Source organism: Corvus brachyrhynchos, unplaced genomic scaffold (assembly GCF_000691975.1).
Source record: "Corvus brachyrhynchos isolate BGI_N302 unplaced genomic scaffold, ASM69197v1 scaffold97, whole genome shotgun sequence".
Classification (NCBI taxonomy): Eukaryota; Metazoa; Chordata; class Aves; order Passeriformes; family Corvidae; genus Corvus; species Corvus brachyrhynchos.
This window is the reverse complement of record NW_008239758.1, coordinates 5,662,927-5,677,730: the sequence shown is the minus strand read 5'-3', so window position 1 is coordinate 5,677,730 and position 14,804 is coordinate 5,662,927. Positions and strand designations below refer to the sequence as shown.

At 54.0% G+C, this 14,804-nt stretch overlaps 1 protein-coding gene across 4 annotated transcripts in view; it reads right to left on the bottom strand.

The window, feature by feature from the left end:
* Nucleotides 1-14,804, bottom strand: part of NTRK3 (neurotrophic receptor tyrosine kinase 3) — a 205,778-nt gene that overhangs the window by 184,046 nt on the left and 6,928 nt on the right. Inside the window, exon 1 of one of the 4 annotated variants that reach the window (XM_017742673.1) lies at nt 7,734-7,739. The exons of the other annotated variants lie outside the window; for them this stretch is intronic. The gene's annotated coding sequence lies outside the window, so the exon portion shown is untranslated. Of the gene's footprint in view, nt 1-7,733; nt 7,740-14,804 lie in introns of those variants that run through there. 4 annotated transcript variants of the gene reach the window in all.

The following is a 14,804-nucleotide window of genomic DNA, read 5'->3' as shown; positions in this document are numbered from 1 at the left end:
CCCTCCCGCAGCCAGCTCCTCCTCCCGCTGTGGGGATTGCAGTGGGATGGAGAAGGGCTGCCTTTGTGCTCCCTCCTTTGCAGCTGGAGTGCTGGGGCCAGGTGTCACCAACCTACACTTTGATATCACCCCACACTGACCTCCCTCGCAGCCTCCCCGCACCAAGCTCCTTGGGGGCCCACCCAGCCCCTCAGACACCTTCAAGCTCACCAGGCAGCCAGACCTGCCCAAAGCCCCCAAACTCAAGCCACAGATATCTCCAACAGCACTGGGTCAGGCCACACTCTGATCTCTCCTACTGCAATGCCAAGGCTTGGATTCAGCCCCTGGGACAGGATGCACAGTGTCCCCATGCCAGGCTTGCACCTGTCATGACATTACCAAAGCTTTTTACCCCAAAAATCATCATGTACAGCCCTTCCAGATGTTTTGCTGGCTCTCAGTGAGGGCAGAAGACAGAAGTGAAGGAAGCAGGACGAGGACAGATGGGAGGGCAGAGCCTAGAGACAAAGCAGCACTGGGATGCTCCAAGTCCAGAAGCTGCAGCTCCCTTCCCCAGGACTCTGGACCCTACAGGAGAGCAGGAACAGGTGTAAGACATTCCTGACTCCCACCTGAGCTGGCACAGCCCCCAGCACCACTGACACTGGTGCTGACAGTGAGCACAGCAATGCCACCAGCTTGGGAAATGACTCTGTGCATCAGCACCTGCAACATCCTCCATGGCTCCCCTGAGAGCAGCAGCATGTGCTGCCTCCACACAGCCATCCCTGCACACTCCTGCCCCTTCCCAGTCCCAAAGCCCTGGCACTGCTGCCCTATGAGGGCATCCCAACCTTCCCCAGCTGTGCAATGAAAGCACCAGCTCCCATTTCCATTTTGGGTTGTGAGGACATCAGGGCTGCCTGGCCATGAGGTCCCACACAAACACACAGATCCAGAGAACCTCTGAGTGAGAGGCAGTACAAGATGTCCTGAAGCCACCCCCAAACGCTGACCAACAGATTCTGCCCATGATGGTTTTAAGCTGGGTTGGTTTTGACTTTTCACATCTTTCCCCTAACTCCCCTTTGAAACATCCTGTAGTTGCTATGGAAATAGTCTCATCAGTATGGGTGGAGCATAGCAGTACCAGCCAAAACTCCCTGTGGCTCCCAGTTGACACCAGTTCCTAGGATCTGGCAGCACTGGAGGTTACTCCAAGTTGCACAGGGAATACCCTGAGCTTAAAGCAATGCTTGGCACTAATGGATGAGTGAGACCCATCTGGGAGTCAAGGGCAGGGACTTGCAATTCACCCAGGGATAAACAGGTTAAATGCTAATTGAGACACTCTCACGCTGGCTAAGGGATGAGAGGGTTATAAGCAGCAAAAAGCTGCAATTTTCCCCATCAACACCCTCACCTGGGGCAGGAGGTGGCCAGAGACAAGGGCAGCAGGAGCAGAGCTGAGCTTTGTCACTGGCCCTGCCACCAGTGTAGCCTCCAGGGAGGCTTCTCCTGCCCGCTCTGCACTCCCAGCTCTGACATGAAGCTAACCAGCAAGGGGGGTGTGAACAGCAACCATCAATTGCTGTGAAGAGGGCTGGAGGGTAGAACAGAAATCTTTCCCGTGTGGCAAGAAGAGCAGCATGTTGGGCAATTGCTATATGCTCCAGTGGGCCCACTTCAGATGCTGAGCCGCCCCCTCCCACCTGAGAGCCCTGCACAACACTAAGGTTTGACACCACGAGTCAATTCCTTGCTGAAAACACCAGCAGAATCCTTGCAGGCCATGGATTATCCTTTACCACTAGAGCTTGGAGCAAGGTCCCCAGGAACCAGAGACCAGCTGAGTGGGAAAAGCATCTTCTCCCTGGCAGTGGACAGCAGGCCAGCAGCACTCCATGCACAGGGAGGTGCCGCTGCCATGCTGGCAGATGCACTGCAGTTGTCACCAAGCTCAAATTTAGGGTAAGTGCCAGGGACCCCCATCTCCACCACCCCACCCAGCTGGGAGAGAGGGACTATGTGATGCCTCTACCAACAGTGTGGACACCTCCTGCCTCTGGCTATGCTGAGTAGCTGTGTTCAACCTGCTGGATTCTGTCACCTTGTCACCAGCTGCAGCCCATGACGAATGACAGCAGGAGGCTCTCCTGGCTGCAGAATGCAAACCAAGTTTTCAGCCACTACCAGGGCTGTCTCCAGCCATTCCCAACTGGAGATCACATCACTAATGGCAGCTTAACTCTAGTGCAACCTGGTGCTGTGGCAAGGAGGTTCCAAGCTGCCTGGTGGGCAGTTACATGACCAGACCCTCACCAGCACTTATCATGGACCAGCACATGTGAAACCCCTTTCACATCATCACTGCAAGCTCAGCATGAGCAGGTTACAGATGTTTTCCCAAAGCATTTGTCTCCTGGAGCAGGGATTTTCCTCACTCACTATTGGTGCCACCATGCAGATCTCACCAAGTTTTACCATTCCCCCCTTACCAGCCCTACACAAAGCCACTGGGGCTGTCACACAGCACATCCAACCCTCTGCTCCCAGACCTGCCTGCAAAGGGGAAATCACAGGGGCAGTACCAGCCCAGCACCATGAGGTGCTGTGGCACATCATTGGGCTCACACATCGCTGGTTCCAGGTGAACCTGAGCACAGCTCGACCCTGCATTACAGGGGTACCATCCTGTTGAAAGGGCTAAAGAACAATTTGCACCATCAGGCTGCAGGGTGCACGTCTACAAACCTACTTTGGGAGCACCTTGCCAGATCCCATATGCTCTCCCAAAAGAATGCACTCAAGAGAGAAAACTGGGCTTGATATTGCGCCATCCACGTCTGGTCAGAGATGCTGCAAATAGAACAATTGCTGGAGTGCAGGCTTCTTTCTCACCCAAACTTAGCAAGTTCAAGACATAAAGCAGAAATGCCTCCCACCCCCTGTCCCATGCCCAGGGAAGGGAGTCTCTCTCATGCTCCCTGCTGGCAGAAATCTCATTGCACTAACCCAAACCATTCGCTCCACAGATTTGGGGAGAAGTTATTGAAAGAACACGCATATAAAGCTGCCTGTGAAGCAAAGGGGCTTTACAGAATCAGCAGAGGGACCTGAATCAGCCCCACTTGGACCAGGAACAACAAACCCAGGCTGAAGCCAGGGGAGCAGTCAGCCACCCGTGACTCTGTGCCACTGTCACCTCCAACTCACGACACTATGCCAGCACATATCACCATCCCTCCTGCAACATCTCCAAAGGCCTGGGTGACAGACTGTGCAGTCCCAGCCCCCACAGTCCCTTTATCCTCTGTGACCCACAGGTAACCTCAGCAACAGAGCAGGGACCATTCCGTATCACAGAAAGCTAAACCATGGACTAAGTAAACAACTTATCTCTCATCACACAGCAGAATTTTCAGGATGCCTTAAGAGGCCGCTCCTCCAACATCCACATTTTCTCCATCTTTACACCAGCTTGGAGGTCCCCATCAAAACCACAGCAGCAGGGATGCTTTGGTGAGGCCCAGTCAGCCTCACCAAATGTGGGTGCTGCTACCAGGAAGACTCTGCTATGAGGCAGCAGAGCAGAATTTGGGGCTGACTCCTGGGCAGGGGACCCAGGTGGCTGCCTAGGTGTACCCCAGCTTCACCTCACAGCACCCCGAGGTGCCCAGCAGAGAGTTGTGCCCTTTGCCTGCACAGCAGCAGAGCGCCTCAAATAAAAACTCCCCACAGCCAGCACAGTGAATAAGATTACAACAAATATAAACTAATGATACAGCTGTCAAGACAGATTAGACTGCACAGTGTAAAAAATTGCAGGGCTGTTTAGTCACAACAATATAAGATTAATTTATCAATACAGCTTATGTGGCACTGGAGAGATAGCAAATTGAATAAGTGAATCTTTTCTACACCTTGCTCAAGGAGGGAGTCTCAGACCCGATGGGTGTATGGGGCTGGATACCAGCGAGGACCCGCAGGCTGCGATCACCCGACAGGGCTGGTTTGACACAGCCCAGGGGGATCTGCACCTCCATCCCAGGCTTAGGGGATGGCACATGTAGCACCCAAATGCATGGCTCTGCACCCACATGTTCCTAAAGGTGCCCACCCTTCTGCAGTACCAGAGGGGAGAGTGATGTTGCTAAATCAAGACATCCAGAAGCTGCTGCAGGCAGGAGCCTCCCAGAGCCTTTTCCACAAGCTCCTCCAACTCCAGCATCACAGAACTGGAGCTGTTTTTGTAGCCTCACCTTTCAGCTCTGTCCCAGTTCCAGCGTGTACGTGTGCTGGTGCACACAGGAATCCCAGGCAGCATCCACTGCTCTAATGCATGCAAAAATATGCACAGCCACAGCCACCCCTTGGGGGCTAAGCCCTGGCAGAACCAGGCAAGCTTGCAGCCCTGAGAACACCTCTCATGAGTTCCCAGAAAGCAAGGATCCAACCCACAGGCCCTCAGGAGGTGCTTCCCTATTCATCCCGCAGCTGCTACCCAAAGACTACAGCGTCTGCACTGGGCCCGTATCTTTTCAGATCTCTCATGTGTTGTCATCTGTGGGTTAAAAGATGTGCAAGTAAATAAATAGGTGCAGCAATAATGAGCCAAGGTTTCGATCTGTGAAGGTGAGAGCACAGCAGCATCTGCCAATACGAAGGAAGCACCCGTTTCTATAAATATTGAAATCCGGTAATTATCGTCATTAGAACTAGTTGTGATTTAGCCATAGCTCAATCCCAACAAGTAAGAATGGCATTTATTTGCCACAATTAGAACAGCTAAAAATACCTCCCAAACTTTGCCTGGTTCAGCCCCATCCCAGCAGGCTCAGCTCTGGGCAGGGAGAAATGCAAAGCAGGGGATTGCTTGAAGGAACATGTGGGGGCTGAAGAAACCCTGTGCTCTCACAGGGAGACCAGCACACCAACACAAGGCCACCCCCATCTTCTAGGAGCCCTTCATGGAAGCTCTGCTGTATGGCTTTGGGGAGCTTTTTTGCTCCCCAACTCTGTTTCATCCCCTCTAATTCTCACCACACTGGCTCACAAGGGTGGCTGTTCCCCATACAAAGGGACATTCCCTCTAGCAAGCTATATTTCCCACACCGAAAGTTTCTTTGCAGTTGTGTCAAAAGGCACAGATTTGCTTTAAAAGGCAAACAGAAAAGCCTGGCTCAAGCCAACCATCCCACTGGCAGTGGGGGCAATAGCCCTGGTAGCACCCAAATGGTCCAACCCAGCCATTGCTGACAGCCACGGGTTTCCTCACCTTGTGGGAACCTCGCAGTTATGCCAAGAGCCTTGGCACACTCAGCACCCCTCCCAGGCTCCAGCTGAGTGCTGCAGGACTCCTAGAGCTCAGCATGCTGGACAGACAGCTTCACGGGTGAGCCTGCTAAAGACCTCATCCTTCCCAGCTTCTACAGGCAACTCCTCACACAAAATCCTGTGAGCAGCATCAAGCTGTCCTGTCCTTCCTCTGCAAGGTGACCAGAGGGTCACCACCTTTCCAGAAGCTTTAAACATGAAGGGACTTGGCCATCCTGCCTTAGGGACATGTCTGCATTCCAGCTGCCACCAGCAGTTTCCCAGCCTTTTCCCCAATGATAAATAAATGCCTGTGAGGTGCAGATAAATATTGCAGGAGGCAGCACCTCAAAGCAGCTACAATCAGCTCTCAGCTTCCCATCCAAGTCCAGGAAAAAAAAAAAAATCTCCATCTACTGACACAAACCACCCAGGGCCATCTCCTCGTGCTTGTTCCAAGACTCAAGATTTTCCCTGAGGAAACGTGCCCAGCTCCCCCGGTCAGGGATGTTCTTTCTGACAGTCACGGTGAATATTCTCCCTGCTTATCCGATAATATCTGGAAAGGGCCGTGAAATGGGAGCTCAGAGAGTCTCCGCTGCGCGGGGGCGAAGGCGCTGAGGTGCTGCTCCCTGCCAGGTCCCAAACATCCATCCCAGCCCCACTGGCCTCCACCTGCTCCTCCCTGAAACGCCTCCAGCTCTGGGATTTCTCAACCCCCAGCCTCCCTCTGCGGGTAATCTGACCCCTCTGATGCCTTTTTTCCCCACTCTTTTTACTTCTGAACTCTCTCCAGTTTGTCAACATTCCCATAATAAGGTGCCTTAAACTGAGACCACATTCCTGGATTTTTTTTTTATTATTATTTTGAGGCTTTTCTGTTGCTTTGCATTTTTTCAGTGAGAATAGCCAGGTCATAGCTCTGCTCCCACAGCTCCCCCTCTCCCCAAACACAGCCCATCATTACGAGTGTAGGGCCCTTAGCCAGTTCTCAGTCCATTTGGCAGCACCGTATCCAAGGCAAACTGAACTAATTTTGAGAGTAAGATTTGGTGAGACACTATATCAAATGCTTTACTAAATCCAAATATATTAGGATTTCCACGTTCTGCTCAGCCACTAATTTTGTGATTCCATCAAAAAGAAAAAGCAATCAGGTTTGTCTGGCAAGATTTATTCTTTCTAAATCCCTGCTGTTATTGCTCATGCTTTCCTTATCCTCTAGTGCTTCACTTTCTTAATACTGCAGGACTGGAAGTGTTTGCTGGAAATTTATTTTTGCTATTTATATGGATTTTGAAAATCTGCCTCCGCTCTCCTCCACTGCCCCCTGCCTTTCCCACTGCTGTTTAGCATCCCTGTGCTCCCACCATACTCATCATCTCCTCCATCCTCCTCCCAAAGCCAGAGCACAGTAGTATCAATAAGCCCAGTGTTAATACACAACTCAGACACAAGATACAGGAGGAAAACTAATTAAAAAAAAATGTTTGGCGTCAAGAGAAAGGTCTAAAGGAAACACCCAGCTGGGTCAAGCCCAGGTCCATCGCAGAGCATCACCAACAGTTAATATTAATGCCTGAATCAGTCAGCCTGAGCATCTCCACGTTTTTCTTGCAAATCTTCTGGCAGCCACACCCGGGGTGATCAGGGAGAGTTGAGCCACAGGTGACACAGGTCGGTACCTTTCCAGGGGACACACACAGTCCATGCTGGGTCAGGGCCAGCACTTCTGTAAACCAAGCCCTGAACCACTCAGGCAGCTGAGGAGCTCCTCCAGGCCTGGGGCTTGCAGAGAAAGGCAGGAAAGGCTGCACTCCCTTGCTCTAGGCTGCTACCCCAGTTTCCCACTCATAGCTTGAGGGCTGAGGTACTCAGAAAGCCACATCACAGGGCACTCAGATCTCCTGCAGCATTTCCCTCCCCAGTGAGCCAAGCAGAACTCTCTAAGTCCTGTGTTCACACAAGCTTTTCAGACAGCACCATCCCAAAACACTGCTATGGGTGACCCCATCCCAACTCTGACTGTGCATCCACTGCTGTGTGCCCCACTGACCTCCGTGGGAGCAGGGCAGAGCTGCTCCTGCAGTTCAGGGTGTCACTCCCTCCTGCTCATCAGGAGGAAAAAGGCAGCTGTGTTGGAGTGTCACCGGCTTCTGCTCACCAGGCCTTAGAAAGACTCAGTAATTTGTATGCCAAATAACACCTGCCTGGGTGCCAGCTGCCTGCACACCCTCGGGACACCCCAGCCAGCCACAGCAAAGCAGCAGCACTACCAGCCTGTATCGAGGACAAGCCATGAGCTGCAGACACAGCCTTCCCACAGACACTGACACCTCCCCTGGCACACCCAGGTCACGGCACAGAGCTGATGTTTGGCTTCCCACACCTCCACCAGGTCAGGTCTCTGTCAGACCCTTTGCCTCAGCTCCTACGTGCTGTTCCAGAGGAAAAGAACACAGCATGGTCATCCCAGCAACTCAAGACTCAGAGCATCAGCATCCAGCAGAAGCCCAGGTGACAATTCTCCCTTACACAAGGGACCTCTGCTGCCCACAGCTCCTTCAGTGCCCACTGAAGGGAGCTTACACAGGGGCGCGGCGGAGCTAAGCTATGGCATGACCCCAAGCACTCAAGGGATAAAAGGAGATTTTCTCTTGACTCCGGCTATTTTTACATATCAGAAATGTGTCCTGGGGGAGCAGCCATCCCCAGGAGCCCTGCTGAGGGCTGGGATACCAACACCCTCCAGTTTACAGCCAGCTGGCTGCAGCCCAGCTGAAGATGACAGCCCAGCCCTGCTCGCAGCACAAGGATGACCTACCCTGCAGGCAGCAGGGCAAAATGTCCTCCACCAGCTCCCAGTGGCAAGTGAGTCCTGAAGGAGCTGGCGGGAGGGATTAACCCATCCTGGGACAGCTGCCCTCCATCGCCCCATCCATTCCCCCAGCCTCACCAGGGCTCAGGATTTACAGCACAGGCAGAGCAAGGGGGGTCAGCAGAGGAAAACTAATGGGAACGGAGGATTTACAAGGAAGGGCTGGATTCAGGGAAGGCAGAGCAAAGCAGAGGGTGATTTACAGGGTCAGCAGCAATTTACACAGCAGGTGGCACAGGGGATGCAAGCATTTACAGGGGCAGGGGATGCAAGCATTTACAGGGGCAGGGGAGAAGTGCATTTTGTGGGTCTTTATTAGGAAATGAGTATCTCCTTCTCCTGACCGCTGTGACCTGGGGAGGGATGTGGGAGCTGATGGATCTCCAAGGAGCCTCCCCCTTGTTCTGGAGGTCACAGACAGGCCATCATGGGGAACCAGCCCTCTCCCAGCATGGCTGCATACTGAAGCTGGTTTCTGCTTGGCCACAACAACCTCAGGGTCATTCCAGCATGTCCTTGTCCCACCACTGCCCCGGGGCAGTATTCCAAGGGCAGTCTTGGTGGTCAGTGCCTCCAGGGAGGCTACAAACAAACCCTCAGACATCTCCTCCTGGAGCTGGAGGCCCTTCCTTCCTCCTGGCAAGCCCCACAGTCCCTCCCCACCAGGGTCTGATCCAGCTCATCTGCTGGCAGAGGCAGCGTTTCTCCCACTGCCAAGGCCCCCCCCGCCGCCAGGACGTGGCTGCCAGGCTGGTGACAGGCGGCCAGGGTCGGGGCTGCTGTCCCTCCACCCCGTGGTGGGGGCAGTGAGCCAGCCCCAGGGCCACCAGCACAGATACACACGAATCACGTCACCCACTCTCCAGTCCCATTTTCCAGCCACTTCTGGCACCCAGCAGGAGTCAGGGATTGGGGTGGGCCCCACGCATGCAACCCTCAGCACATCACTATGGGCAAGCCGGCCCTTTCCCTCTCCCACAGCATCTTCCCCCCACTCCTGAATTGCAGCAGGGCTGGTGAGGGGTGCAATCCTCAAGCACACAGTGCAAAACGTGAGGGGTGGCAGCGTGTTTTGGTCTCCAGCTATCACAAAGCTCCCAGCCCTGGCTCTCCTAGCAGCATCTGTGAGCTGGCAGGAGCCAGGCTGGGCTCAGAGACACAAGGGTTACACCTGGTCTGCTCACCCTGCAAGCAGGAAAAGTTGTCCCAACACAGAAACTCCACCATGTTGTGGCATCACCACTTTGGAGCATGCCATGGCTGGCTTCTGCCACCCCAGGAGGTGACAGCTCAACTTAATGTCCAGGAGTGAGCTGGGACACACTTCCTGCTGCCCCCAGCTCTTCCCTGCCACTGCTTCCTGTCAGCAGTACAAGGCACAGGCTGCCCCTCCAGAAGTGATATTCACAGCACATCATGGCCTGGGGAACAAAGCCTCAGCCCTGCCAACAGGAGGATGCCCCCAGTGACATGCCAATCCACAACCTTGCATGCTCCTGTGTTTACTCCCCAAAAAGAGGCTTTCAGAACAAGAAGTGGAGAGGTTGATCCTAGAAGAGCCAAAAAAAGGGGGAGTTCACTCAGACGTTTCATCTCAGTCTCATTCTCCAGACACTCCTCTATTTTCTAACAGATAGAGCAGGCCACATGCTAAACAAGTGCAATCCCTGCAGGGGACACCCAGCCTCTTGCAGCCCTGTGCTGCTCAGTACAGGGGTGCAGTAAGACTCATGCCACTGTCAGAGAGAGGGACAGAGGGGAACAGCTCCAAGCACTGACCACAGATGCCCATGAAAGCATCGAGCACAGCCCAGCCCTGGTGCAGCATAAAAGAGGTGAAAATAAAGTTATGAGCAGCCTACACAAAGCAAGAGAAGTTTCTCTCTGTCAGCCTGGAGAGATGCAGCTTTGTAGCCCAGACAGGTCACACCAGGCAACATCCCAATGTGTAGGAGCCCGGATAACATCCCATCATTTGCAGGTGAGGACTCACTCCCAGCCCAGCTGATCCCACAGATCCTCAGCAGAGGCACATGGGCAGCATCCCAAATAAGCTCGTCCTCTTATCCATGTGAAGCTTCCAGAGAGGCACAACAGCAACACTCAACTCACAGCATCACCAGAACCACAGACAGCAGCACCACCATTGCCCCCCTCCCACTCCCCCAAAGTTTGACTAAAGCTCAGGAGTATCTTTGCTTTTATAAATCTCTGCCTTTTAATGATGGCTTCAAGGCTCAGAGAAAAAAAGGCCCATTAAACTCACTGAATAAGTTAATGGGGCAGAGAGAATCCATTTCAAAGCCACCCCAGGCTATTTTCCTCTGGAGCTAAAGCCTGAATAAGCAAAAAGGAAAAATTAAAACTGTACAGTGCTTTGCCAATAAATAACCCCCAGTGTAATCTGCTCCCAGGCAGGCCTCCATTTTCAGAGATAATAGGATGCAGATCAGCTGCAAACCACCTCCCCTTGCAGGGACCACCACCTTTTGATTGCAATTAGCTGTGCCAAGGCAGGAGCTTCCATCTGCCTGTCCCCTTCCACCTGCCTGGGCAGGAGGGAATTTCCTGCAGGAAATGCCAAAATCCAGCACTTAGCTCTGCAATTTCCCGACATCAATGCTCCAGACACATACCCCTGCTTCTCTGCCCCATTTTTCCCCAGCCCTCCTGCCCCTTCATCCCTGTCTTCTCCCCCTCCTTCACCAGCAGCGCTGTGGGTCCATCCCTCACCCATCAACCAGAGCCCACACACAGCTGCTCCTCCCCAAGCACTTAAAAAACAAGTGCATGTCCCAGAGAGGAGGGGAAAAAAAAAAATCCTGCTTGTAAATGTTGATCCCACTAGACGCGGTTTGTTTACTATTTAATATTTAAAGATGTTAATTAAGTCTCTGAATAAATAAATCTATGCTACCCATGCCTTTTGGAAGGCAGGTATCCTTCCCTCAGGGCCAGGGCAGTCCAGAACATGGTGGGTGCTAGGCAGTGTGCCTGGGTCTGGGGACAAGCCTGGGGCAAAGCTCGAGGATCCCGTCACCATCCCTTCTGGAAGGAAAGGCTTATTGGCAACATGAAGCAACACCAGGCTGGGAGCATCAGGCACCTCAGCCATCAAGTCCTGGAGGAGAGCACAGGCAGGACAAGGCACCAAGAGGATTTCCAGGCAGGGGTGCGGGTGCTAGGCAGTGTGCCTGGGTCTGGGGACAAGCCTGGGGCAAAGCTCGAGGATCCCGTCACCATCCCTTCTGGAAGGAAAGGCTTATTGGCAACATGAAGCAACACCAGGCTGGGAGCATCAGGCACCTCAGCCATCAAGTCCTGGAGGAGAGCACAGGCAGGACAAGGCACCAAGAGGATTTCCAGGCAGGAAACCACAGTGGTTCCTCTCAGCCCTGGGATGGGATCTCAGCTACAAGCCAGAAGCCAAGGGCTTGCGCTCCCAAGGGCCAGAGGATGAACCCACAAAGTGCTGGGGGGGACACGGACACCAACACACATCACCACAGCACACCGGCAGCCAGGGCTGCTGCAGTGACCAGCCACAGACACCCACATCCCTCCCAACTGCCCAGAGCCAGGACAGGCAGCCCACACAGCTTCTTACCCGAGAGCTTCCCTGTTCCAGCTCCTCTTCTCAAAACCAACACGCAGCATCTCGCAAGGAGCAGCGACTGCTGCCTCCCTCACACACAACCCTCAACACCCACAGCTTAGCTCTCCCACCTGATACCTCTTCAGCCTCATTAGGCTCTGCCTCTCCCAAATCCGCTCCAGCTGTATCCTGCACCTTGCCATTAACCCCCACAGTGCCAGCCCTGCAGAGCTCCTTGTTGCCCCTCCCTGCCCAGCTGGCCTCCTTGCACCGTGCAGGTACCCGGCTCACACTCCTCGGGCTCAGGCTTTGCTTTGATGCTCCCAAGGACACCCTCCAGCATCTGCCCCGACCTGAAATGGGGGGCACAGCACTTCCCAAGGGAGCTGCTCTGATGCTGATTCAGCTCTCTGCTGCTCTGCCCTCTCTCCTGCAGAGTCTGGGACAGCCTGTGAGATGGCTGGAAGCATAGATGTGTCCAGAGCTCGTGTGAGGCTCCAAAGAGGAAATAGTCCCCAGCAACATTCAGCTTCTCTGAACAGGCAAAAAGAGAGCCCCAGGAGGAAGGGATGCTCTCAGCAAGCTGGGGAGCTGGGAACACACAGCATCCTTGCCCTGTGTCCCACTGAACTTTGCTTGTTCCACAGGCTGCTCAGCAGCAGCCACCCAGTGACTCGGGGACTTTCACCTTACTTTTCCTGGGATTATATTTTGGCTGGGAGAGCACAAGCAAGGCATGAGACAGACAAAGCCAGGAGCCACCTCACTGCCCCAGGAACACCCGTCCACATCCTGGAGGAAAGAGTTTTGAGGACAAGAGAGACTTTTCCAGCCACACAAGTCACAGAGCTCCCCACAGGCAATCCCATCTGTACTGGGAGGAACACGAGGGATGCCCAAGCTGGTCTTGTCTGCCTGGGTTAAGAGCAGGCAGGAGGAGGGCAAGCAGCCCAAGGGAGCATTTGCACAGCTGGATCACAGGCTGGAGAGCCAGGACTCCTTGTTCCCAGCCCAGGTCACTGCACAGCATTTCCATGGAGAGCATGGGATGGGGGATGAGGCCAGAGCTGCTCCAGGAGCAGAAGGAAAGTCGGCAGCTGCAGGCACCCGAGATCTCCCCCATGTGGCTTCATGTCCCGGCAGGGTCAGGAGTTAGAGCCTGGCATTGCTGCAGCTCAGCTGAACATTCATGTTCCTAATTTATCCTGGCAAACCCCTGAGCATGCAGGGTCCTCAGCAGTGCTCAGATTCCCAGCATCTGTTTGAGCATTTCCACATTAACATTTCTTAGTGGGAACCTCCTGGTGAGAACTAGTTAAGGGACAGCCTTGCACAGCCCAGAAGGATGGGGATTGCACCATGTTCACATCTGCTCCCACCCACTTCCCAGTCCCCCAGGGACAGCACAGAGCAGCCAGCAAAGGCACCAGTGCCCTGTCCCCTTCCCAGCACAACTGAGCCCAGCACGGAGCTGTAGGAGAGCTGCAGGCAAGAGGCTGCATGGCGGGTAGCGCTTGGGTCAGCATCTCCCTGCATCCTTCCCTGCGATCCCAAGATGGTTTAGTTGTCATTTCAACACCACTGTAGTCAAGAACAGCACCTCGAGTTGCACATCTGTGCTATCAAACTCCCTTGGGAACCCTTCCTGACCTCTCTGCCCCACTGCTGGGACTTGTGTTTTTAATTAAAAAGGCAGTTGTTATTTAGGCAGACCAACGCTGGGAGTGATGTCACATGTGGGTACAGGAAGGGCACGGTCACTACCAGGCTCCATTATCCACCATCCCAAAGCACTGGGTGGCAGCTGGAGGAAAGCTGGCTGTGCACATGGCTCTGGCTTCTCCTGCAGCTCCTCAACTGCTACAGCACATGAAAACAAGCTAAAAATACATGTTCTCCTGGTGCCACCCTGCAGGCAAGCACAGGCCAGGTCTCACACAGAGGGAAACATGGAAGGCCCCCCAGTCCCTCGGGGTGTGGAAGCCGGGTGGTATGTGGAGGATGGGGGTACCCAGGGACGCAGCACAGCAGGGTTGGTGGAGTAGCACTGATTTCAGTGCAGTGCTCCAAGGGGAGTCCAGAGAGATTTTAGTCCCCCTTAAGCCCAGGCCCTGAGCTGTTCCATGGCTCTAACCCGTGATCCATCACCCACTCCCCAACACATATCCAACAAAATGTTGCCCCTGCCATGGTGCTGGGGGTCCATTTGCTGTTGCGTTGCAGGACCACAGGGTGTCACAGCCTTTCCATCATGCGGGCAGCCCTTGGAAATAACCAGCCCCTCTTTGGCCCAGCTGCCAGGGAAAATGAGACAATCCCAGGAGCCACACATAGAGGATGTTACAGGGCCAAGACCAGATTCCTGCCCCCACTCACCCTTGCTCCGTCTCACAGCAGGCTCTTCTCAGCCTTCCCCCCTTGGAGAAGGCCTCTTTAGCTCTCTGACCTCCATCCAGAGGTTTAATCAAAGGAGCAAAGAATATTGCACCTACCCTGGCGGCTTCCAAACACAGCTCTCAGTCTGTGTCTTCTTGCCACTACCTCCAGGTTCCTCCATGGACCTCTCTCATGTCTGCTAAACAAAGCAGGACCAATAGAACATCCTTGTTTATCCCTTAGCTCCATGCTTGGCCTCTCCCTAAACCCTGGCCAGTGCTGGGCTAAGGGACCTCCATCCTCACTCTGCTTCTTGCAGGCCAGTCCCACCACTGTTCTGTGCCTCAGCTTCCCCACCAGTAAAATGGACAGAGCTATTAGAGGCTTCCTTGTAGGGTCACAGCCAGAAGCTGGTCTCAGAGGGTAGGTCATGACCCCGCTCAGGCACCTCTTGCCCAGCAACAGGTTCTCACTGCACCCGCTTCGGTTGGGCCAATACCGCCAAAAAGCTGCAAATCACCTCAATTCACAGACAGGCTGGGGCTGTATCTTGCAGCACTGGTGGAAGAGCTGTGGGTAGGTGGGGGTGCACTGACCACACTCTCCCGCAGCAGCCCAGAGAAGAAAACCATGACCCCGCAACTCACTCGGGTCCTA